Source organism: Vicugna pacos, chromosome 11, assembly GCF_048564905.1.
Source record: "Vicugna pacos chromosome 11, VicPac4, whole genome shotgun sequence".
NCBI classification, from domain to species: Eukaryota; Metazoa; Chordata; class Mammalia; order Artiodactyla; family Camelidae; genus Vicugna; species Vicugna pacos.
This window is the reverse complement of record NC_132997.1, coordinates 17,710,481-17,736,587: the sequence shown is the minus strand read 5'-3', so window position 1 is coordinate 17,736,587 and position 26,107 is coordinate 17,710,481. Positions and strand designations below refer to the sequence as shown.

At 44.1% G+C, this 26,107-nt stretch overlaps 1 long non-coding RNA gene across 2 annotated transcripts in view; it reads left to right on the top strand.

The window, feature by feature from the left end:
* Window positions 1-25,408, top strand: part of LOC140699195 (uncharacterized) — a 46,325-nt gene extending 20,917 nt beyond the window's left edge. Inside the window, exons 1-3 of one of the 2 annotated variants that reach the window (XR_012077205.1) lie at window positions 22,589-22,660; window positions 23,342-23,596; window positions 23,941-25,408. This is a non-coding gene — a long non-coding RNA (uncharacterized lncRNA). Of the gene's footprint in view, window positions 1-22,588; window positions 22,661-23,341; window positions 23,597-23,940 lie in introns of those variants that run through there. The other variant, XR_012077206.1, reaches the window with a different exon arrangement.
* The last annotated feature ends 699 nt before the right edge of the window (window positions 25,409-26,107 follow it).

Sequence of the window (26,107 nt, the reverse complement as noted above, 5' to 3'; positions counted from 1 at the left end):
TGTTTTTTAGATTCCACATATGAGCAGTCTCATATGGTATTTTTCTTTCTCTTTCTGGCTTACTTCACTTAGAATGACATTCTCCAGGAGCATACATGTTGCTGCAAATGGCATTATGTTGCCAGTTTTTATGGCTGAGTAGTATTCCATTGTATAAATATACCACATTTTCTTTATCCAGTCACCTGTTGATGGACATTTAGGCTGTTTCCATGTTTTGGCTATCGTAAATAGTGCTGCTGTGAACATTGGGGTGCAGGTGTCTGTGTTTCTGTGTGTGTGCTTCTGCACGTGTGCAAGCCAGTGCTCACTCTCTGTGTGGCCAGCAGAAAACTCCCCCCAAATGGGAGGGTTAGGCAAGAGCTTCCTGACATCTGAGGGTTTCTAATTTCCAAAGCAAACCTGATGAAAGGGGCTCAATTCTTGGCCAGCAGGTCAAAGCACCGTGACCCCAGGCCATTCAGGCAGCAGGGGCTGGAGCTGGGGTCACAGACTCACACAGTCTGGTTCCACTGTCCACACTCAGAACCACAGTGCTGGGGGCAGGGTGACTGTCTGCTTCATGGGCACAAAGCCTGACAGGGTCATCTCTGGCTAGACACACAGTGCTCCAGGGACAGACAGGCAGTTGAAGGGTTGCTGTCACCAGAGAGATGTGATAGTCTCATTTGGTGCTGCCTCTATGTTCCTGTCCTCACATGCCTTTCCCCAAGTTCCAGCCCCAGTATAAACAGTCACCTTCCCCAGGAACAAGAGGATTTTTATCCAGTGGCATAAGAAGACCCTCAATGTCAGTGGAAATTCCCTGGTAATCAGCTTCTCCCAGTGATTTCATGAGGAAAGTATCAGATATAATCTAATCTCCTAAGTGTCTAAGGTTCAGTCTGACCCAAGCTGCCTTCTGGAACTCTCTTCCCGCCCATTCCCCGTCCATGCAACAGTGCCATTCTCCCCACCTGCTCAAACCAGACCCTGGGGCCCTGTCTGCTCCCTCTGTCCTCCTCACCCTCACATGCAGCCAGCTCCTCCCCTGTCCCTGGGTCCCAACGCCAAGTGCATTCATCACCCCTCTGTATCTCCCTCCCCTCCCTGTCCAGGCCACCAGTGACACTGTCCTGGATTCATGCTCTTTGCTTCCCTTTCTCACTCCCTCTGACCCAAGGGAGGGATGGTTAAAAGACAGATCTGTTCCTGTCACTCTGCTAACACACAGGGAACCTCTCAGAGGCACTTTGGGGAAAAGCCCCAGTCCTCAGCCAGACCTGAAGGCCCTCCTCCTGCCAGCAGCCCACCTGGCCTTGCTGCCCCCAGTCCAGCCACTCTGGCCTCTGTCTGTTCTTCCAAGAACCACCCCCTGCCCTGCCTTCAAAAGCCCCAGGCTGGGAGCCAATTGAGCTCTTTACCTGGGTGACTTCTCCTTCAGGTTTACCTCAAATGCTGGATGTTGGTCTGCCCTGGGCCCTCAGCTCCTCCCCCAGGGCTCTTTCCATCAACTAGGGAGTCATTATTCTAGTCTGCTGGGCCCCAGGTTTGGTTTGGGGAAATTTCAGGAACCTGGGATCCTGGGCAACCTCCCGGTGCCTAGCCCTGTGACTCCTCCTGCCTCTAGCTTGCAGGTGACCCAGAGGGCTTTGTCACCCCCTGTCAACCTGGGAGAAAAGGCCCTGCAGCCCTCCAGAGCCCCTCCTCCCTGCTGGGATTCCAAGGGGAATTAAAAGGAGGGGAAAGCCAGAGCGGTGGGAGGGGCTTCCAGATCCTGACCTGCCCATCACAAGCCCAGCTCTTTTTTAGTTTCCTAGGTTGGTCTTCCAGGGCTCAGGGTTCCTAGTCACCTGGGTGCAATCCTCACTTCTTTTGTTTTATGATGTGGCTGGTACAACTTGCCTGGCACTATTCCAGGCACTGGCAATACTGCAGTGAATGAAACCTACAAAGCCTGCCTGCTTGGAGCTTACAGTCCAGCGAGGGCAGAGTGATCATTAATATGTTTACATCTCTGTTGGGTCTGACCCCTGCCCTCTCCCTCCAGCTGCTCCCCATCTCTCCTTCCCTTTAAAGCAGACACTGTTAGACGCTTGTCTAGACTCTGCTCTGACTGCTCTGATGGAATTATCTGTCTGTGAGAAGAGCATTCTGAGTGGAGCAAACAGCAAGCCACAGGGGTGTTCAAGGGATTCAAATAGTCCAGGGTGCTGGGGTGGGTGGCAGGGCAGCAGGGATGAGGCCTGGGAGGGAACCTTAGAGAGAGGTGTGCTTCTGCTCTGCCAGAGGGAGAGGCAGGAGGGCTCTATGCCCAGGAGTGACAGGATAGACACCTAGTAACTGAGTCCCTGTGGCTGCTATTGCTGAGAACAGACTGCAGGGGGCAAGAGAGGAGTCCTGGGTCCAGACAGGGGTGATTGTGTTGTCAGGAGACCAGGGTGGTGCTGGTGGATGGGTGAGAAGAGGTTGGATTCCAGATCTCAGTTGAAGCTAGAGACGTTACAGTTTGCTGTTGGATTGGGTGTGGGTTTTGAGGGAAACTGATAAGTTTTACCACGTCAGAAAAGGTGGAACTGTCTGGGTGGGGGCAGGCTATTGGAGAAGCAGGCTTGGGGATGGAGAATGGAGCTCACATTTGGACAAGTCCAGTTAGAGCTGAACACAAGAACTCTAGTGCTGATGCCTGTTAGGTGCTGACAATAAAGCAGAGGAATTCAAAGGAAGTCTGGGCTGGAAATCAAGGTTTGTGGGTCAGGGAGAGACAGCACTTAAAGCCTTGGAACTAGGTGAGATCATTCCAAGACCAAATGTGAAAAGGAAAGAACAAAACGTGTGTGTTGCGGTGGTGGGAAGTGGAGTAGACTGAGCAGGAGAAGCCACAGAGGTAAGAATCAGGAAGCTGTAGGGCAGGGAGAGTCGGGCCAGGTGAAGGGACTGTTCCATGCAGAAGGGGATGTCAGCTGTACCAAATGGTGATGGGGCAAGATGAGAACTGAGGGGTGACCACTGGATTCAGCAACATGGAGGCCACAAGTGACCCTGACAGGGTGATTGGGTGAATGTTGGGTGTGAGGCTTGGAGTAGGTTCTAGAAAGAAGTGGCAGAGCATTTGGAGGGGAGACTGGACAAGCTCTGACCATGTCTGCTTTAAAGGGAAGGAGGGATAGGGCAGCAGCTGATGGAGATACAAGGGTCCATGTCCCATAGAGAGGTGAACACACTGATGCAGGAGAGGAGGGAGTTACTGGAGTGATGTCCTCGGGTGGAGAGCTTGATTTTCCAGGAGCAGGTGCATCTCCTGCACAGAAACAGAGAACAGACTGTGTGCACACATGCATCAGGGTGGGAGCTGCAAGGCTTCTTCTGATCTAATCGTGCATGTTCCAGACATGTGTATTCATCAAGCAAGTCTGTGAGGCCAACCCAGATTTAAGGGAAGGGAAATTAGAGTCCACCCTCCAGTGAGAGGACCAGCAAGCAATTTGTAGTCATTGTTCATCTCCTGCTCTTGTCCAGTTTTTCCTTATTGATTTACAGAATTTCCTTATAGAATCTTTGTGAATCTAATGTCGGTTGCATGGTTTGGAATGACCTCTCCCAGCGTGGCTTTCTTTCACTTCCTTTATGTCTTTCCCCCCTTAGTGACTAGTGCTTTTTGAGTCTTGTTGAAGAGAGTTTTCTCACCCTCAAGGCCATGAAAATATTCTCTTAAAAACATCTATTTTTTTAAGCCTCTGGGTCTGTGGCAGCCGCGTTAGCCCCGCTCAGGGAGTGGAGAGCGAGGGGAGGCGGAGACGGAGGAGGGTCCGAGGAGCAGCTGTGGTCCCCGCTGCGCCGCCACCGCAGGCGGAAGGCAGTAGGACTCCCGTGGCGGGAGGAGCCTGATCCCCCGAGGTGGCGGGGCGCTCCTTTCCTTACCCTTTCGGAGCTGCTCTTGCTCCCTCTTCGGAGCCAAACTTCATTGTAGGCGCACCCCCCCGGAGCAGCCCGGAGGCCTGGGGTGAGGATCGGTTGGTGCCGGCCGGGGGCGCAGGGGTCTAGCCCGGGGGACAGAGGGCGGCGACCGGGCTCGGGTTCCTGTCGCGCCACTCTTCGGGGTCCCTGGGGGCTCGGCTTGTGGGGAGGGAGTGCTGCGAAGGCGCGTCAGGGAGCTGGGCTGGCGGGCAGGGTGTTGGGGATCGGGGGGCCTGTGGTTTCTGTCCGGGGCTGCTGCGGCTGAGTCTGAGGGAGGGACACTGCCTCTGGTTGCGCCAGCCTCCGCAGGCGGTTGGGGTTAGGGCGCTGGGCCTGGGACGCCACCCTAGGTCCTGTCTGCCATGGGGATGGGGCCAGTGGACTTTCCCACCAGGTTCCCTCCTTCCTTCTTAAGGACAAATTGTTAGGAGAATTGTTATTATCTGTTTCAATGTTCTGCCTATGTGAGTTTGGCACTGGCACTTGTCTAACTCCCAGCAACTTTAAATCTTGGAGGATCCAAACTTCTAGTACAGATGGTGCGATGTGCCAGGAAGGTTTGCACGTATAAAATCCGTATCTTGTATGTATATTTTCTTGCACAGTGCAGGTGAGTGACAGCGGCGTGCAAGGTTCTGAGAGTTTTGGATTCCTGGCGGTGAGTATTAGGCCCTAGTGAAAATAAGGGCGAGGACAACTGGCTTACTGGCCCTTATCAAGTGACCTGCGGGCTCTGACTACTTGGAGAATGCTGTTCATAGGGATTATTTATTCGGATAGTTTTGTGTCGGCTAAACTTCATTTTTAGAGCACTTTTCAGCGGAGTGATTTTTATCTCTCTTGCTGTGAAATTGCCCAAATGAGATTCCGGTGTTGCAACTCCTGGGCGTGTTTTGTCTGGGGAGACTGGGAACATAGACTCTGGAAGTTCAGTCCTCACAGCCCGCTTCTGAATCCGCTCACCTTGAAAGCTTTGGCTGTAGGGTGTAGTGTGTCCTTTGTTTCCTGTTCCCTCTGGGAGGGAGCATTGTCTCCTACTTTGTATCTTCCAGACATCTGTGGCCTCCCCCACCCCGCCCCCCGTTTGTGAGCAGTGAATGAAGAGAGGCTGGCCTGCTGGTATGCAGAGGTCTGCAAAAGGAAATCCAGGAGTGGTTTTAGTGAAAATGAGAGCTTTGTCTCATGAATAGCAGTGGCTCAGACTAGACAGCAACTTGAAGAGATGGCTGTCCTTTGATAAAGCCTGGGCTGATGTTTTTCAGATTGCTGAGTTATAAAGTATTTTGTCTGGAACCTGGGAAGCCATTTCATTATTGCCATTTGGTGTACGTTCAGTACCTTCCAGTATCACTGATGGTAACTTGTCTTCGTCCTAAGAAATATTAGTCACAGCTTGAAGTGTTATTTACATAGTGCTGCTGCTTGGTTATCTGCTGATTTCGTGCTGCAAACTTCTTCAAACTTCTACTTTGGAGGCTTTTTTTCTCCTGGTGTGAACTAAGGCAGCTGCTACATTTATTTTACTTTTAGATTTAAACCCACAAAAATCTCTGGATTAAAAAAAAGAGTACCTTTAAGGTTGGAGAATCTCCTTTCACAAAATTTGATTACTTTGCACCCAATATTCATTACTTTGACCTCGTCTTTGTTCTGAAGGCCACATACAAGGCACTAAAGTAATCGCAATAGTAACTTAAAAAAACTTGGGAGAGACAATTCTATAGGATTAAAGGAATGCTGAGACTATTCAAGTCTGAAGTCCTTGAAGGAGAAATAAAAAACTGCACTAGGAAGTTTAGTGCAGCGTGTATCTAGAGTCCTCGTGGGGCTCTGGGACTGAGATTCTCCTAGAGGCTAGAAGAGTCACTTAAAATAGCTGTCAGGAAATACCAATTTTTAAAAGTAAGGTGGCAAAAACCAACCAAACAAAAAACCCCAACATTTAGCAGTGTTCAGGTGTCAATAAGCAAGAGTTTTCTTTCTTTTGAAGTGTCATTTGACTACTTCCTTTACCAAGATAATTGTGTAGAAAAATGTGGATTCCAATATTAAAATTTAAACTGAATTGAGCTTCCTACTCTTAATAGTGATGACTGGAATAAAAATTATCCATATTAAAAAAAATTTCTAGTTTTTTAAACTTCTAAATGCCTTCTAGCTTCTTTCCTATTTAGGTCTTTAGTCTGCCTGGAATTTACTTTGGTGTGTGGTGTGAAGCAGTAGTCTCTTTCCCATGTGAATATTTAAGTACCATTTATAAAGAATGCTGTTTCCCTACTGACCTGCTGTGGCATTTCTGCCAGATATCAAGTGTTGGTATACATAAGAGTTCTTTCTGGGCTCTCTGTTCTGTTCCATTCTGTCTTTATATCCTTAGATCAACAGCATGCTGTCTGAATGTCTATTGCACTATAATAGGTGTTATTGTCTAGTAGACTAGGTTTTCCCATCTCATTCTTTAAGAGTGTCTTGGCAATCTCGGCACTACACTCCCTACAAATTTTAGAATCTTTTGACATCTTCTACCGAAATCTCTGCTAGGATTTTGACTGGGATTGAAATCTATACTATACTTACTTTTCCAGTGTTTATTCATCACATATCTTTCCATCTACTTAGGTCTTCTTTGATACTTGTCAATAAAGGCTGATGTAAGGTTTTCTTCCTGCACACTTTCAATCCATATAGTCCATACATTGTTCATAGTTTTTGACGCCAGTGTAAATCCTATTTCTTTTTCTCTTTCAGTCCATTACAATGCGATGAATATCACTGATTGATTTTCCAGTGTTAAACTACTTTTGTCCCTAGAATAGACTGGTTTGCTCACAATGTAGTATCCTCTTTATATATTGTTGGATTTGGTTGGCTACTGTTATGATTACAGTTTTGGCATTTACTAACTTGAAGGCCATTGGCCTGTAATTTTTATTTCTCTGTCTCTGTGAAGTTTCAGTATTAAGGCTGTGCTGGCTTTGTGACCACGCTGGGGTTTGCTTCCTCTTTTTCTGCTCTCCTAGGAGTTCCTGTACTAGTGACATTATTTCTTCCTTAAATGTTTGGTAGACTTCATCAGTGAAGCCACTGGATCTGGAAGATGTATATTTCTTTAATGATTATAGGACTATTTAGATTTTACATTTCTTTTGGTATAAATTTTGGTAATTGTATGTTTGAAAGAAATATATCCATGTCATCTGAATTTTTAAATATTGTTCATAGCATTTTCTCATTATTTTCCATATCTATAGGATTCTTAATTAATTTCTCTTTTTAAAATCTTGGTTGTTTTTTGTTTTCTTTCTCTGTTTCTCAGTTTCTGATCACTCTTGCCAGCCAGGGATTTTCAACTTTATTAGTCATTTCAAAGAACCTTGCTTTTTCTTTTCTTTTGATCTCTCCATTTTATATGTTGCATTTTTTTATAGGTTATTAATTTCCACTCATATTATTTTATTTATTCTATGGTTTTGGGTTATTTTACTTTTTTTCCCTAATGTCTAAAATGGATGATTTCTCATTAGTTTGCTGCATTTCTTACTTCAAGACTAAAAATCTACTTAGAAGCACAAATTTTGACATGTAACATTGAAATTTTCTTTATTGACAGTTGATTTATAATGTTTCATGTATGTAGCAAATGACTCAGTTATATATATATAAACATATATTTTAGATAATTTTCATTATAGGTTATTACAAGTCATTGAATTTAGTTCCTCGTGCTATACAGTAGGTTCCTATTATTTATCTATTTTATATATAGTAGTGTGTATCTATTAATCCAAAATTCCAGTTTCATCCCTCCTCACTCCCCTTTCCTCTTTGGTGACTTTAATTTTGTCTTCTATGTCTGTGGGTCTATTTCTGTTTTATAAATACATTCACTTGTGTCATTTTTTTAGATTCCACATGTAAGTGATATCACATGATATTACCTTTCCTCTGTCTGGCTTACTTCACATAGGATAATCATCTGTAGGTCCATCCATGTAGCTTCAAATGGCATTAATTTATACAGTATTCCACCTAAATACCACATCTTCTTTATACATTTATATGTTGATGGACATTTAGGTTGCTACCATGTCTTGGCTGTTGTAAACAGTGCTGCTGTATGTGTCTTTCTGAGTGAGAGTTTTCTCTAGATACGTGCTCAGGAGTGGGATTCCTTGATCATATGGTAACTCTATTTTTAGTTTTTAAAAGAAGCTTCATACTGTTCTCCATAGTGGCTGCACCAATTTTATTGGTGGAATTTTTGTTATTATTATGTTCTAAAGAGTTACTAAGTTCCATTTGGTATTTCCTTTTTGTCCACTGGGTTGTTTAAGAATGTATTTCTCCATTTTGAAATATATAGGGATTTTCTCATTATCTTTTCATCATGTCTTGCCATTATTGATTGCATTGTTGAAAATCATGTTTACTACTCTTTCAATTAAGCATGGTCTTTTTGTAAATGTTTCAAATAGAATGTGTAATCTGTTCTCACTGGGTGTGAGTTGTAGTTCTGTCATTAGATTAAATGTGTTAATAGCTATATTGATCAAATTGTCTTTTTTTTTTCACTGAATTTAACTGCTTTTGACTGCTTTTTCTGGCTATTCCTGAGAGGCTTGTGTTAAATCCTTCCAATGATATTTTGGCTTTTCTATATCTGTAGTTTTGAGTTTTACATATTTTGAGATTCCTTTCTTAAGTACTTATCCACCTTAAATTGTTACATCTCCTTGGTAAGTTGAACTTTGTATTACCATGTAATAACCCTCTTAATCTCTAGTAATACTTTTTTACTTTAAAATCTATTTTGTCTGATATTAACATAGCCACACTAGCTCTTTTTGGGTTAGTGTTCACACAGCGTATATCTTTTATTCCTTTTTACTTAGTCTTTCTGTATCTTTATGTTTTAGATGTGACCTTTGTAAAGATATAGTTTAATTTTTAAAAGTCCGATTTACAACTATTTGCCATTTAAAGCATTTAATTATCTTACATTTGATATAGTTATCAATGTATTCATGTTAAAAATAACATCTTATTTTGTTCTTTCTATTCCTCATCCTCTTCTATCTTTCTTTTTCTTTCCTTTACTTTCTTGCTTCCTTCGGTTTGTTATCTGTCTCTCCACTTTCCCCCTTGATGTTCCTCTCTGCCCCTCTTTGTTTGTGTCTGTTATTTTCCCCTAAATTAAAATCTGCGTTCTTAATTTACCAATTCTACCATTAACCAGTATTTTTACTATTTTCCTGGACAACACATCTGCTGCCTCGTATTTTCATTCTTTTACTTTTGCTTTACTCCACAGACATCACTGTTGTGGACAGTGCTCATTTATATCTACCAACCTATTAAATGCCCTTTCCTTTCCATTCCTTCTTGTGTCTCAGTCCTTCCTCCTGGGATCACTTTCCTTTTGCATGAAATACCTCCTTTAGCATTTCCTTTAGTGCAAACTGCTTCTCAGTAAACTCTTTCAGTTTTGTTTGCTTTAAAATCAATATTTCACCCTCTTTCTTGAAAGCTATTTTTCCCCTAGTCTGGAATTCTAGGTCAGAAATGTTCTTTAGTACATCAGAGTTTCATACCACTATTTTCTGCCCTGTGTGTGTGTGTGCACACTTTTGAGAAGCCCACTGTCAGTCTAAGGAGTCTGTTATTTTCTCTCCTGCTTTAAAGAATTTTCTCTGTCTTAGTTTTCTGTTGTACTTTACATTATATCAACATGTGGGCTTTTTATTGACTATGTGATTAACCAGGAGTTCCAAGTGCTTAGTGAAGTGTTTTTGCAGTTGAGAGGCCTGGGGGATAGGATGAGACACAGAGATGCTTAGAATTTGTAGGAATTTGGACTGGGATTTCCACATCTTTGAGCCTCAGTTGTTGGCTCTATGAAAGAGCTTTGGTGATATTTACTTGGAATTTATGTATTTATTCTGTAAACTCAGGGCACCCACTAGGTGCCAGATCCTAACCTGGGGAGTGTGAACACAAAGATGAGCCTCTGCTTCTGAGACTCTTCCAGCAAGTTGGGTTCCAGTAGACTTGTTAACAGACATGTGCGGAGAGAGGGGATCATTACAGCCAAAGGCAGTACCAGATGGTGGGTTGTATTTGCCATCCGGGGTGTGGGTCACAAAGACTTCCTGGTTGATGGGGCTTGAATTTATCTTAGAGGTTGAGTAAATTTTCACTGGACAAATCAGGAGAGAAGGTATTTGTAGGAGAGAAAAGAGCATGAGCCAGGGCTGAAAGGTGGGGAAGAGCATGGCTCTTTAGTGGTACTGAATTGTTTGGATGGGAGAGGGGAAGCCTTTGGAAAGGGTGCTGATTGGCTTAGTTTGGATGAGTGGCCATCTCTAGACTAATCGTGTGTAGCCTGGGACAGGCTCTTGCAAGACCTCCACTACTGCTGCAGCCCTGATTGTTGGTGTAGTTCCCAGGGGAGGAGGTGTTACTGGGTGCCAGTCCAGAAGGTGTTCATTGCAGCTTGAGCAGTCTGAACTTTTTAGCAGTCAGAGGAGCCAGTAAAGGATTCATTTAATTTAATTAATTGTAGTTAAATTTTTAATTGTGATAATATACACATAAGAAAAAATTTGTCATTTTAACCATTTTAAAGTGAACGACTCAACGGCCCTTAAGTATAGTCACACAGATGTTCAACCATCCATCTCCAGAGCTGTAAAAGCAAGTTGCTATTTGACTCATTTGTGGTAAATCATAAAAGTTACTCAGCATGATTTTTGTATTGTTTATCAATTCTTCCACTTTATTTAGTTACACACCCTCTGCACCAGTTTGTGCATTTGGATATTTTCTATTACAAGTTATATGGTAGAATTTTGACTTTCAAGCTTCTTAGGAAATTACATAAAAGAAAAAGAACAGATCTTGAATCAACAGCTAATTTATCATTTTTGTCAATCTCTGAGGGGATTCCCAGGGAATATATAATGATGGACTAGACTAAGAACTTTCTGTGTTGCTTATGAATACAGAGGGAGCTAACTACTCATGGAAAACATCTGGAAGGCCATCTATGCCCTGAAAGGTACAAAACTGGTAAAATTGGTATTTATCTGGCATGTATAATTTTCATAGCTTGATTACTTAGTAATAAAATACACACTGGTTCAGTGAATAATGTTGCTGTCACTTTCAACCTTAGTTGTACAATTAATTAATCTAATAATACATAGTGTTTTCCCATGAAGAGATAAAGCAAGGTAAGTACAGTCCTTTTACCTGTATTCTAACTGGTATTCCAGGAGGCCATCAGCATGAGTTTTAATTCAAAACATCTGTGTTACCTTAATATACTAGATACTGAAATACTATTTAGATGATTCTGTTAGATGTTTCATGTTTATACACATTAAACAGCATTTTATATAATTAAATGTAAAAAAGTTAAGCAAAATTTATTTTTGAACAAATTTTGAATAAAACAGACATTACAGAATTATACATTGACCCAGAGCTTTTATAATCTCCCTTAACTGATGCTCTGTACCCATTAAACCACCACACCCCATTTTCCCTCCTCTCCCAACCCTAGCTCTTTACAGCCTCCATTCTACCTTCCGTCCCTATGACTCTGACTACTCTAGGGACTGCATACGCATGGACTCATAGAGTGTTTATCATTTTGTGACCGATTTATCCTGGAAGACTTATGTCCTCAAGATTCATCCGTGTTGTAGCACGTTAGAATTTCCTTCCATTATGAGGTCAGATTGTACATACATACCACATTTTGTTTGCTTGTTCCTCTTATTAATGGACGTTTGGGTAGCTTCTGCCTTTTGGCTATTGTGAATGTTGTGAGCATGGGTGTACTAATATTTCCTTGAGATCCTGCTTTCAGTTATATTGGGTATATACCCAGAGGTGGAATTGCTAGATCATATGTAATTTTTAGTCTGTATATTGCTGTTTTTTTTTTATTGTGATAGAATTGAAAATAGCATTATATTTGTTTCAGGTGTAAATCATCATGATTCAGTATCTGTATACATTGTGAGATGATCACAATAATAAGTCTAGTTAACATTCACCGCCATAGGTGGTTACACAATTTATTCTTTTGGCAATACTATTTTTAGTTTCTTGAGGAATTGATATGCTGTTTTCCATAGCGTCTGCAACATTGTATATTCCTACCAACAGTACACAAAAGTTCCAATTTTTTCACATATTTGCCAACACTTGTGTTAAAAAATTTTTTTAGATCCTAATAGGTGTGAGGTGTTATCTCACATGATGATTTTAATTTGCATTTCCCTAATAACTAAAGATGCAGAGTTTCTATTTATATTTTTTTTGGCTATTTTTGTATCTTTTTTGGAGAAATATCTTTTAAAATCCTTCACCCATTTGTCTTAATTGAAGATTAGTTGATTTGCAATGTTGTGTTCTGGTGTACAGCATAGTGATTCAATTATACATACATAGAAATACATATTCTTTTTCATTATTTGTAGGTGTTTCAAGATACTGAATGCAGTTCCCTATGCTCTACAGTAGAAAGTTGTTTATTTTGTATATAGTTGTCTTTATCTATGAATGCCAAACTCCTAAATTATCCCTCTTCCCCTTCCCCTTTGGTAACTCTAGATTGGTTTTCCATGTCTATGAGTCTCTTTCTTTCTTGTTTTAATTTTAAAGATCCCACATGTAAGTGAAATCATATATTTATCTTTCTCTGCTTGACTTACTGCACTTAGTATGATTACCTCTAGACGCATCCATGTTGCTGCAAATGCCAACATTTCATTCTCGTTTTATGGCTGAGTAGTATCCATTGTATATACGTACCACACCTTCATCCATTCATCTTTTGATGGAAATTTGAGTTGCTTTCATGTCCTGGTTATTGTAAATAGTGCTACTGTGAACATTGGGGTGCCTGTGTCTTTTGGAGTTAGAGTTTTCTCTGGATGTATGCCCAGGAGTGGGATTGCTGGGTCTTATTCTTCATCCATTTTTAATTTAGTTATTTTGTTGTTGTTGAGTTGTAGTAAAGGCTTAAGCAGGATGTTCTCATTTCACCTATGGTTTGGAGAGGACTGAGCTTGAAACTTTTGCAGTAACCAGGGCAAGAGTAGAGGAGGACCAGAGCTGTCTGCAGCTGAGAGGATGCACCCTGCACATACAGGTGTTCTACACAAAGGCCCACCTGGCTGTCCTCTGGATCTTGGGTGGCCTTGGACAAGGAAGACCTAGGCCATTCCCTTAAAGTCTGGGCTCTGCCAAGATCCTCGCCTTGTTAACTCCCGTGAAAGGCTCAAAGTAGTCCCAGGCCCATGTGAAATCCAGGGTTTTGGTCCTTCCAAGTGACCCAGGCAGAGAATGGTTTATAGTCAGGGCTATATGATGTCTGCTCTTCTGCAGCAGTTGCCAGGGGGTGAGATAGGCTCTAGAAACCACAGAAAGTGACACCATGTTGGGACACATAAAAGCAGACTCTCCTATTGCTGTTTTTGATGAGCAGATAGTTTAAAGGGTTGTAGAGTCAGATTGCCTGGGGTCAAATAGTACTTGGTCACTTAGTAGATGGGCAACTTACATAACCTTCTAGTGCCTCAGTTTCCTCCTCTTTCTAATGAGAAAAATTAGCATGCTTCCCCTATTAAGAATTAAGAGTAAATGAGTTAATAATGTATGTAAACATTAGAGCCATGCCTAGTTCATGGAAAATTATGGCAAGTATTGCCATTTTCACTGAGATCAGGGCCTACCCAGCTTCTGATCGAACTACTGCCCAGCTTCCCACAGCAGTCCCCACCCAGGTCAAGGTGCCTGTATCCTCCAACCGGGTCCTGTCTCCTGGGATTCTCATGCCCATCATAATCAGGCCTGATCCCAGGCTGCCAGCATAGGGCAGCATTGCAGCATGCTGTCTCTGCTCAGAGCAGTAGGTCCAGTCTGGGAAGTCTGGGTCTGTGTCCCTGGAGGGATCCCTTCTGGCCATGCTGGGCATGGGTGTCTGGAGACTGTTGTCTCTGCCAGCACAGCTCCTGGCATCCTCCTTCAGGAGGCTCCCAACACTTTGGGGCTCCTGTAGCTCTTTCTCTGCCCTTTGTGCAGCCTGGAGGCACTAGAAAATGGTCTTGACTTGGTGCACAATCTCCTCATCTGTAAAATGGGAACAACTGTGCTGTGTTGCAGGGCTTGGCTTAGGGTTGTAGGGTGGGGGCAGGAGATATTTAAACAACTTCCACCATGGCCTTCTTTAGGGAGAGGGCTGGGCTGGGAGGTGATGTCATCTGGTGGGGTTTGGGGGGGAGTTAAGGGAGTGGGCAGATGCGGTGTGAGGGGTTGTGTTTCTGGACTTGTAACCTGCTGATGTAGAGTGTGGCCATGAGGATGGCTCCAGGCTGTGGCTGGCTGTGTGGTCCTGAAGACAGGGCTGATCTGGGCATGAGCATACCTCATTCTTGAAGAGGCTCAGTGCCTTTTCCTCTGATTCCTGGAATGGCCCTCCCTTTCTCCTTCATCATCTTCTAACCCTGCTTGGGCTTCTCAGAAGTTCTTAACAGCTTCTAGGTAGCTCAGGGCCTGACATAAACTTCCCCTAGCCCATGCCGGCCCCCAACAGCAGTCTTAGCCCCATCTGGGGCTTCCCAAATTCCTGCCATCACGCCTGAACCTCAAACCAGAACAAGTGTCTGTCCCAACATGGCCCTTTGCAAGGGACTAGGGAAGTGGTCCAGCTTCCAGTAAAGAAGAGTCCCAGTTCAATGGTTCTAGTCCTGGAATCTCAGGGGCTTCAGGGGTCTAGCTCTTGGCTTCCTCCCCTACAATTCCTTTAGGGCCTTGAATACTGGCCAACCCCACTTTAACCATCTGTGGTCACACACCTCCAATAGACCATGGCAGATGCAGGTCCCGCACCCTGCTTAGAAGCTTAGGACATGAAAAGCCCTGCAGAAGAGCCACAGACTGGCAAAAGAACACTTTGTGACTCCAGTGATCTGGAAATGCACATTAAAACAACTTTGAGACATAATTGTTCACTTACCAAAATGAAAAACTTTAGAAATTATTAACACCTAATGTTGGTGGAGATGCAGAGAAACAGTCATGATTTTCTCTTGGAAATGTAAATTGGTTCTAAAAACTGCTTTCAAAGACAATTTTGGAAATATGTATTAAAATATTTAAATCATGCATTCCTCTCTAATCATTTATCATAAAAATAATTGCGTAAGACCCAAAATGCATATATGACTACTTTTATAGTGGCATAAAAAAAGTCCATCAGCAAGTGACCGGTTAAATAATGACATGTGCATGGGAGAGAACTGTCATCAGGGGAAAAAAATTAAGGTAACAGAAAATAAATTCACAGCCAGGGAAGGGCTCATATTAAAATGTTCATTTACTTACTAATTAATTCATTGGCTTAACTTTAACTAACATTTATTGAACATTGAGACCTGTTAGGCATTGTTCTGGACACAGGAAATAAAATCATAAATGAGATATACCCTATCTTTCTTTTCATGAGTCTTACCACTCTATGGGGAGACAGATAATAAACAAATGAAAATAAAATAATTTCATGTATGATCCTTTTGTCAGCTTGTATGTAAAAATTATAAGTGAACAGAGAAAATGACAGGAAGAGAAACATCATAAGATAAACAGTCATTTCATGTTGGTGGTTAACAGTTAGCATTTCTGTTACTAATAACTGAAAACTTTACTGCAGGAGCTGAACAAGTCAATGGTTGAACTGTCTCATTTGTCCTGTGTCCAGGGCTGAGAAAGCTGACCACTGTCATCTGGCAGCACTGCCATCTGGGGTGAGGCTGTCAGTCTCTGCTTGGCTCCTCAAGGTCACATGGCAGCCTCTTCTGGATCTGCTGTCCACATTCCAGGTCTGAAGAAAGAACGGGGAAGGCGGAAGGGAAAAGTCTTTCTCCTGGGGTCTTTACCTTTTTATCATCCAGGATCAGAGCTTCAGACAATGTATTTGTTCAGAGAGGGCCACGTGGCAGCTTTTAGCTGCAGGAGGGTGGGGGAGAACATGGAGGTGGTGTCAGAAGTGATCGTTATTTTCTTCTCCATGTTTTGTGGCATTTTCTAAATCAGTCAAGGCATTAAAAAGAGGTTTTATGTAGAGGAAACCAAGAGCTTTCTACATTTTAAGAAATAGGGGAGGGGTGGTGTATTGCATTCTTTTAAGGCCTGGCAGGTTGACAGAATCTGGCAGACAGAAAAAAGTCACAGAGCCCTGGGTGACACTGATGTGCCTCTTTTATGGAGAGCAGTACATAGGCTTCAGTGGCTGCAGTGGAAATTCTCAGCCGAGCAGTAGCCCAGCCTCTCTTAGGTTATGACCCTGAATCATCTTCAAGTGGGGCTAAACCTCCTGAGATTTGTCCCTTTCCTCATGAGACTAAGTCCTCTGTACAGGGGAGAAAATTCCCTTTGGCCTGCCTGAAAATAAAATACTTTCTTTACTGTCTGTATAGCATCGTTTCTCAGGTGGGCAGTAGACCAGCCTCTCAAAGATGATTTCCAATAATCCCGATCAGGTGGAGCCAAATCTCACAAGGTTTGTCCCTCTTCTCCTGAGACTAAATCCCCTGTACAGAGGAGAGTAATCCCTCTGGCACTCCTGAAGTTAAAACCTTTTCTTTACTGTCTGCATGGCGTCCCTCCTCAAGCAAAAAGCAGCCCAGCATCTCACAGGTGATCACCCCTAATCTTAATCAGGTGGAGCAAACTTGCGTGAGTTTTTCCACTTTTCTCTCAAGACTGAGTCTTCTGTTTGGAAGAGAGAAGCCTTTTTGAGCCACTGAGAATAAGAGCTTTACTTCACTGTCTGTATGACTTCCTTTCTCAGGCCAGAATTAGCCTCTCAGATGATCACCGAGAATAACCTTTAGGTGGAGCCAAACCTCGTGAGATTTGCCCCTTGTTTTCCTGAGACTGTGTCCCCTGATCAGGGGAGAGAATCCCTTCAGCCCTTTTGAGAATAGTAGCATTTCTTTACATTCTGTATGGCTGGCCCTCTCAGGTGAGCAGTAGCCCAGTCTGTGACAGGTGATCCCCAATAATCCTAATCACGTGGAGCCAGATCTTGAGAGAGGCCCCAGTTTTCTCAAGAGACTAAGTCTCCAGATCATGGGAGATAACTCCCTTTGGCACTCCTTAGGATGAAAGCTTTTCCTTACTGTCTGTATGCCTTACCTAATCGGGCGAGGAGTAGCCCAGCCTCTCTCAGGTGATCACCAAGAATCCTCTTCATGTGGGGCCAAGTCTCATGAGAGTTGCCACTTTTCACATGGATTCTTGCTGCTCCTATATGGGAAAGTCATGTCCCTTATTGGAAATGAGGCCTGTCCTTTATCTGAAGGGAAGAATGGACTCCATCTTCAGATGGTGCCCTGTTTCACTCCTGAGACCAATCCTATCCTCTACGACTTTTGCACTCAGAGGAGCGTGAATCCAGCTTCCCTTGGCTCAGTAAACACATATTGTCTCACAGAAGCCTCAGCAATTTCATGTGATTTGCACCTTTTCTCACTATACTTAGTCCCCTGTTCAGGGGGGAGTAATCCCTCGGCCCTCCGGAGAATAAAAGATTTTCTTTACTGTCTGTGTATCCTCCCTTCTCAGGCGAGCTGTAGCCCAGCCTCTCTCAGGTGGTCATCCTGAAACCTCTTAAGGTCTCATGAGATTTGCTCCTCTTCGTGCTGAATTCAGGCCTCTCCTCTGGTGTAAAATCATTCCCCTTATTGGAAATCAGGTCGGTTCTTTTTCTGAAGGGATGAAAGGGCTCCATCGCCAGATGGTGGTATTCATAGCTCCGGAGACAAGACCTATCCTGTAAGGACGCATTTTCTTCTCACATGATCATGAATCCAGTCTGACTCATCTCAGTGAGCACACATCCTCTCACAGAAGCCCCAGCTGTCTCAGGAGAGCTTTCCCTTTTCTCAAAAGCCTGAGTCCCCTGTTCAAGCAAGAGAAATCCCTTTGGCTCTCCTGAGTGTTAAAGCTTTTCTTTCCTGTCTGTGTGCCTTCATTTCTCAGGCCAGCTGTAGCCCAGTTTCTCAGGTGATCACCCTGAATCCTCTTTAGTTGGAGGCAAATCTTGCAAGATTTGCACCTTTTCTCACAAGACTTAAGTCCCTAGTTCAGGGGAGAAAAATTCCTATGGCATCCCTGAGAATAAAAGTTGTTCTTTACTTTTTGTGTGGCTTCCCTTCTCAGGCCAGCAGTCGCCCAGGCTGCCACAGGTGATCACCCCTTATCCTAATCAGGTGGTGTGAAATCACATGATTTGCCCCTCTTCTCACAAGTCTAATTCCTGTTCAGGGGAGAAGAGTCCCTTTGGCCCTCCTGAGAAACAATCTTTTGGATCAATGGAACAGAATGGAGAGCCCAGAAATGAACCCACAAACTTTTGGTCAATTAATCTTTGACAAAGGAGGCAATGGAATAAAGACAGTCTCTTTAGCAAATGGTGTTGGGAAAACTGGGCAGCAGAATGTAAATCAATGAAGTTAGAACACTCCCTCACACTATACACAAAAGTAAACTCAAAATGGGTTAAAGACTTAAACATATGACAAGACAAAATAAACCTCCTTGAAGAAAACACAGGCAAAACATTATTTCACATATATCTCAGCAATGTTCTCCTAGGGCAGTCTACCCAAGCAATAGAAATAAAAGCAAAAATAAGCACATGGGACCTAATTAAACTTACAAGCTTTTGCACAGCAAAGGAAAACATAAGCAAAACATAATGATAACCTTCAGAATGGGAGAAAATATTTGCAAAGGATGAAACTGACAAGGACTTGATCTCCAGAATATATAAAAAGTTCATATGACTTAATAAGAAAAAAAAAAACCCCAATCCAAAAATGGGCATAAGACCTAAACAAGCAATTCTCCAATGAAGACATATGAATGATCAAGAGGCACATGAAAAAAATGATCAAATCACTTATTATCAGAGAAATGCAAATCAAAACTAGAATGAGATATCACCTCACACCAGTCAGGATGGCTGTCATTCAAAAGTCCGCAAATGATAAATGCTGGAGAATGAAGAAAGAGTGCCCTCCTACACTGTTGGTGGGAATGCAGTTTGGTGCAGCCACTGTGGAAAACAGTATGGTGATTCCTCAAAAGACTAGGAATAGACTTACCATATGACCCAGCAAACCCACTTCTGGGCATATATCCAGATGGAACCCTAATTCAAAAAGACACCTGCAACCCCATGTTCACAGCAGCACTATTTACAATAGCCAAGACATGGAAACAGCCTAAATGTCCACTTACAGATGACTGGGTAAAGAAGATGTAGTATATTTATACAATGGAATACTATTCAGTCCTAAAAATGACAACATAATACCATTTGCTGTAATATGGGTTCCCTGGAGAATGTCATTCTAAGTGAAGTAAGCCACCAGATAGAGAAAGAAAAATATCATATGATATGTGGAATCTAAAAAAAAAAAAAAAAAGAAGACGACGACAAGTAAACTTAAATACAAAAACAGAAGCAGACTCACAGACATAGAACACAAACTTGTGGTTGCCTTGGGGGAAGGGTGTGGGAGGGATAGACTGGGAGTCTGAGATGCGTAGATACTGAGAGGTATATATAAAATAGATAAACAAGCTTATACTGTATAGTACAGGGAAATATATTCAAGATCTAGTAGCTCTTGGTGAAACAGAACATGAAAATGGATATATGTATATTAATTTATGACTGAAAAATTGTGCTGTATACCAGAAATTGACACAGCATTGTAAACTGACTATAACTCAATAAAAAGAAAAAAAATTCAAAAAGCCTCTTTTTTCCCCCCCTTTCAGGTTCTGTTAATTAAGCCAAGTGTGTAGTCTTAGGTGATGAGGGCTGTGTATACATTTCTAGGACATGATAATAGCTATAACTTGAATTTTTCTCCTAGGAATAGTTTTCTTCTCTCAGGGTCAGCATTTTGAAAAGATGTCTGATCAAGTCAGCTTTCTCTACAGTTTTGGAATGTCGAAAGAGGTCCATCCTGGCATTTCAGTGTTGAGTTCTTGCCAGCATTGGCAAGAGAAGAAGCCAGTCAGAGATCCATCAAGTGGCTGCCTCTCCAGGAGCCATTCAGCTTTTGAGCTACAGTTTCTCATCATTAATTTGGTGTCCTAAATGAGCTATGATCTGAAAAACTTTCTGAGGGCCTAGTGATGGATCCAAAGTGTGCTGCTTCTGAGTCTAGCTCCCTAAGGAGTTCTTCTTGGGTCTGTTGGACTCTCTAATCTGTCCCTCTCCAGCAGGAACTGCTGGGGGGATTTGGAGCACTAGGTGATCAGCCTTACGGTGCCCACTGTCCAGCAGAATTGACATAATTGCTATAGTGGGATCCCCTGCAGAAACACTACCCATCAAGAGGACAGATCCACAGACATTCCACTGGGTTCTCAGTTGCCAGAGAATGCCTTGTGGCCAGAAAAAGCAGATTCCTTTTCTTCAGAGATGAGCATACTCAGTCGCTCATGTCACCAGCAAAGAGTTTGTTCAGACCATATGTACATAATCTTCCCAGTTTAAGCCTAATATTGAAAAAGGACAGCCAACCCACTTCCTTCCAAATTTCCCCCTAGGTCCCTGCATAGGAAATGTACCAATACCCTCCCAGGACTCCAAGTCCCAACAAAAACAGCTCCAGTACAATTCAGGACATTATTTAAAGCAATGACATCCAGATATCAGGAGACTCACCAAAGCACCTAGAAAGACCAAGAAGCAGGTGGCATTAGAAAGACCTGTGCTGGTACCACGCTGCAGTCTGGGGTAGGCTCCATCTGTCCCCTGGTGGTATTTCTAGACTATCTGAAGAATAATACTTTTCTCTCTGAATAAGAACACAGAATTCTAGAAAACACACCATCTGCAATCAAAGAGAGGAATCATTTCTCCTACAGTCATCTCCCCTGTACCCAGGACTGGGGAGACAGTGCTGGCCTTCCCAAGGCCAGGATGAGCTGGCTAACACACCCTGTCTCTCTCCAGCTTCCTCTCACTGTCAACCCTGGCAGTTTCCTTCCTGGCCTTTTTGTCTTGATCTCTGAGTCTCTCTTTGTCTCTTTTGCTCCCTGTCAGTCTGTCTTTGTCACAGTGTCTCTCTGTTTCTCTCACTCCCCTTTCTCTCACTTGCTCTTCTTGCCTCATCTTTGCTGTGGTCGATGCTTGATGAACATGCCTCTGCCTCTCCCAGGTCCCCACAGGCAGGGCTGTTTCATAAAACACAATCACTGGCAAATGCCTCTGTCAAAAATTCACTAAACCCAGATGACAGTAATTAAAATCCCATGCTGCCTGGGAAAGACTCATTGACTGGGAGTGGCCTCTTGGTGGATACAGGCCACAGCCACTTCTAGGTCAGGAGCCTCTTCTGTACTCCATCCCCATCTTTCAGTCACAGGTCGTTGTCTTCAACAGTGAGATGATGTGCTGGCTGCCTCACTATCAGAGACAAAGGGTAGTAGGTTTTTTTGTTCATTTGTTTGTTTGTTTAAGTCATTTCTGAGTGTTTTGTGTGGAAAATTTGGTGCATCAGGAAAAAATTTTAATAGAGAAAGACAATATCTTACAAAGCATTGTAAATTACAGTGATCCCTTGTTTTAACTATCTTCTATTATGATTTGAAGACTGCTAACGAGGCATGTTTGTACCAAAAAAAAAAAAGCACATAAAAATCCCGAGGACAAACAAAGTATTCTCAAAGAGCATATGCCTTTGCTGGAGCCAATCTGAGATTCACCTGCAATTACATATTCAAAATTTAAACAGTGCATAGCAGAATGTCATGAAATAAGCATTTCTCCTTCTTCCGTCAGCTTCCCTTCCTAGTGCAAAATTTATCACAGGACCCCGCCAAAACAAAAAGCCACCAAGCCTTTTAATGATTAGAATTTTCAAATATTTGAGTGTCTATGGTAACTGCTCAAAATGAATTTTTAAATGCTCATTGAACTGAGAGTAACCTTGCTTCTCTAAAAGACGGCCTGTTGCTGGAAAAGAGTACCACCAACAGGAAACACACACACACTGTTCAGAAGGCCCTCGAGGTGCAAAAATGTCAAAAGGTGGCAATGTCTTTCTAATTTTGAATAGATGTTAGTATGTCACAACTTGCCCTCCAGGGGGCGCTCTGAGAGTCAGTAATTGTCATTTCTGTCAATAAAGTATTGAAATGCTCAAAGGTAACCTGGAGCCTTTTGGATCTGATCCTACCCCTTATGTCTTTTAAGAAGTGCTATCTGAATACGCTCTCCAGGCAGCTGGTGGTCCAGGGACATCATGCGGTTTCCTCACCCACCATCTATGCGCAACCAGAGCCCAAAGGCAACATCACAGCTCTGGACACATCGAGGGGAGACTTGAGCCCCGCGGCCCCGACTTTGTGGCTCCTCTCAGGCGGCCGCCCGGTCCAGAGCCCGCGAGCCTCGGGGCAAGTGGCCAAGTCCGGGTCCCGCAGCCCCAGGCCAGGTCCCTCCCCGCCCCCACCGCCACCGCAGGCGCCCGAGGGGACGGCCCCGCTGCCCTGTGGGCCCGGGGCGCGCGCAGGAGGGACGCCCTCCACGCAACGCCCGCCTTCGTGGCCCGAGCCCAACGGCCTTACGCTGCCGACAGCGGAGCGGCTGCGACTGGTAGCGGCGGCCCCGGAGCCGAGGACCCGGGTAGGATCGCGGCCTGGCAGCTGGAGAGCCGGGCCCCTTGCTGGCGCGCAGGCGGGCGGGGAGGAGCGACAGGCAGGGCTGCACTTACCAGCCTCTGTGCTTCTCCCCGGCCGCCGGGAGGGTCACATAGTCAGTGAGCCACTCAGTCGTCAACTTCCTTGTCACGACCCAGGGCCTCCCAGGAACCCACCCAGTTCAGGGGTGAATCCCCTTCCCCGCAGCCCTCACACCTGCCTCTGCTCACGCCTGCGCACTGGCTCCTGGGGGGGTGGGATGGGGGGCTGGGGGCGGCTCCCAGCCTCAGGACTGACTCAGGGATAGCCATGTTTATTTTTCATTTACTGAAAGTATTTCACTTGGGATCAAATGTAAAAGAAATACATGGTAAGATTTCTTGTCCAAAACATTATTTAATGACTAAAGAGTCTGCCTTTGTAAGATTTCCTTAGTGACCATTATTTGGATTCCATCAACTGACCTGAGTCAAACAGCAGGTACCAAAATTGTTCAGTAGTGTATTTTCCTTGCGTCATCAGTCAGTAGTGCATTTGACCATGTGGAGTTTTATTGGATGTGAACTATTTTTACTAATAATCACTCTGATGTCGTATGTACCTCTAGGCTGAAAGTTTGGGTGTCCAATAAGCCTAATTTTTGATGACACATTTTTTTTTTTGGCAGATCTCAATTTTTGATCCAGCGATTTGGACATACTGCTTCCCCAAGTTCCCATCCTCCACCTCGGCCCACCTCATCAGGGAACAGAAGAGGATGTTCTCTGAGCTGCTTCCAAGGAACAGGCAGATGAAAGCCCCATTGTGGTTCCAGCCGCCTGCCTGGGAAATGAAAGAATCTTTGCCTCTAGAAAATCCTGGTTAAAAAATGCATCTCTAATTCCCCTGGGAATGAAGAAACACCAAGCAGAGGGCCTCTATGGTGGGTAAACGAAACCCAACTCATCTGAAAATCACTCCATCTCCTCCCCTTCTTCTTGGTGTTTAGTGTAGGCAAACAGCCCAGGTCATCACCACATGGCTTTCATTTTTTTTTTTTTTACTTAAGAAGAGAAAAATGGTCTAAATGAGGACAGAAATTCTCCATATCAATGGTTGACTTCCTAAGGTCTCTTGTAGCTGAAAGTGGCCAGATGAACTTCAGGCAGATTAGAAGTGAGCAATAGGATTGTGTGGACTATGTGGGTTTGAGGGAGGCTGTTTAGATAGAGTAGATGCAGCTGAGTTGGCCCTTTGACCCTTCCTCTTTCCTCCTTCCTGCCTCAGATGTAAACGCATGGTGGTGGATCAAGTCCCGTGCTCCAGCAGCCATTTTGGACCAAGAGACAGCCTTGAGGATGAACACCAGCTAAAAATACTGAAAGGGACAGAAAGATGGATAATGGCTGACTACCATGGTGTGCTGTTGACAGTATGAACTCTCTACACTCGTAATTATTTTCCATGAGAAAGGAAAAACCTTACCACTCTATGCCTGTGGTATTCTGGGTTTCTGCTCTATTAGGGAAATATCAGCATCCAATGAGAGTGGTCCCCTCCTGCCAAGTCAGAGAACCTGAGCTGCCCTGGCTCTGTGGACACCCCATCCCCTATCATTCTCTCTACTTACGAGTTACACATCTCAACCTTCTACAGGATCTAAGGTAGAAAAGGGATGTTTGAGGATCTGTACTGAATGTGTTTTCTGGGGGCAAATTTGGTTTTGCATAGAGACCCTGGAATGATGATTCTTAGTAACATTCTACAAACCAACACTCAGCCTGTGCTCCTAAGCCTCAGGTTAGAGCCTCAGCCCAAGCAGGCCTTCCCCTGGGCCCTTGGATCTCTGCTTCATCTGCTTCCAGTTTAAACAAGGGCTTCTGTTTTTCCCCCTCCAGGGAGAGCTTCGAATTTCCTTTGTGAGGACCTATGTTCTCTGCATCGGGGGCTCCATCTCTGGGTGGTGAGGCGGGAGGTCACTGACTGAGGTCTCATTAACTCAGACCATGGGACTCCCCTGACCTTACTTTGATGGACATGTTGGCCTTCCTTCCTCCCCATTTGTGGTTTTGGACAAAAGGCAGAGACCCTTCCCCTGCAGAAGCTGAATGACAGGATGTCAGCCACGGGGGGTCTGGATCAGGGATAAGGCAGGGAGTCACTGCTGGGGGAGCCTGAGGTGTGGAAGGGCCTGTGCTCATCTCTGAAGCTCCTGACCTGAAGCTCTGACCTTCCTGCAGTTTCCTTGAGCACCTGATATGTTTTATTACAACTCTTTCTGCTCATATGATCTCAAGTGGTAGCCGCTGCTGCAGCTAGGAAATTCCGCTGGAGGGAACACATCCAAGGCCTTGCCTTTAATTTGGTGACATGGCATATTTTTAATATTTAAAATTTATATTTAAAGCAAAAAAAAAAAAAAAAGACCCATGATAATCAGTCTCCTCACATTACTCAGCCAGACACAACAGGCTACTGTAGTATGATGTCACCAATAAGAATACCCAGGGGCTGTAAATTCACAGGCACATCAGGCACAGCGGGTGTGCCAGCACTGAAGAGGAGGGGAGGCAGCAGAGCCTGACTGGTGCGTACAGCACTTTCCTTTGATGAGAATGTTCTGGAATGGACGTTAAAAGGGGTTATTGTAACATTGTGAATGTACTTAATGCCAAGTACATTTACAATTTAAAATAATCAAAAAATTAAACTTTAAAGTCATTATATCATAGAATAAATAATTTAGTGTATGTAAGAGAGCAAATTTATTTTTTTTTAAATAAGGAATTACAAGGAAGGGGAAGGACGTCTCCAGTGCAGCTGCTGGCACCCGGGGCAGCTCAGCCCCCGGCCCTGAAGGCACTGCGTGTGCTGGTGCTCCTTGCTGATCGGGTAGCAGCTCTAGGTGTATCCGGGGAGGACCTGGCTCTAACACCTGAGTAACTAGGAGAACTGGGTGTGTTGTGGTCTCTGATCTAGAACTGGATAACCCTGTGGGGTCACAGCTGGGCCAAAGCACAGTGGCACCCCAGGGCCAGTGGGGGAGCTCTGGCTGAGGTTGGCTGAGGCTCTGGATGTGAGGCCGGGCAGGCGGCTGGCTGAGGTGGTAGAGGAAGTGCTAGAGCAGCTGTTCCTGATGTTTCAGGCTCTGAGATGGAGGACAGTTGTTGCCTGAACCTCCTCTAGAATTGGCGCCTGTGCGGGTGCTTTTCCTGGCTTTGAACTTAAATGAGAGCTGGGGCGGGTGCAGGCTCTGGCTCTGGAGCTGTCCTGGGCAGGAGAGGTGCAGCAGGCTTTAGGTCTCCAGGTGCTTCCAGAGCTTGCTCTGAGCTGCTGCTGTAGCTCTAAGAAGGGAAACTCTCATCAATATGAATGCTTTTCCACGTGTCTCCCCAAACAGAAAAGTCCTCACTGCCAGTCAGTGAAGCCTCAGTCCAAGATCCCATGCCCAAGA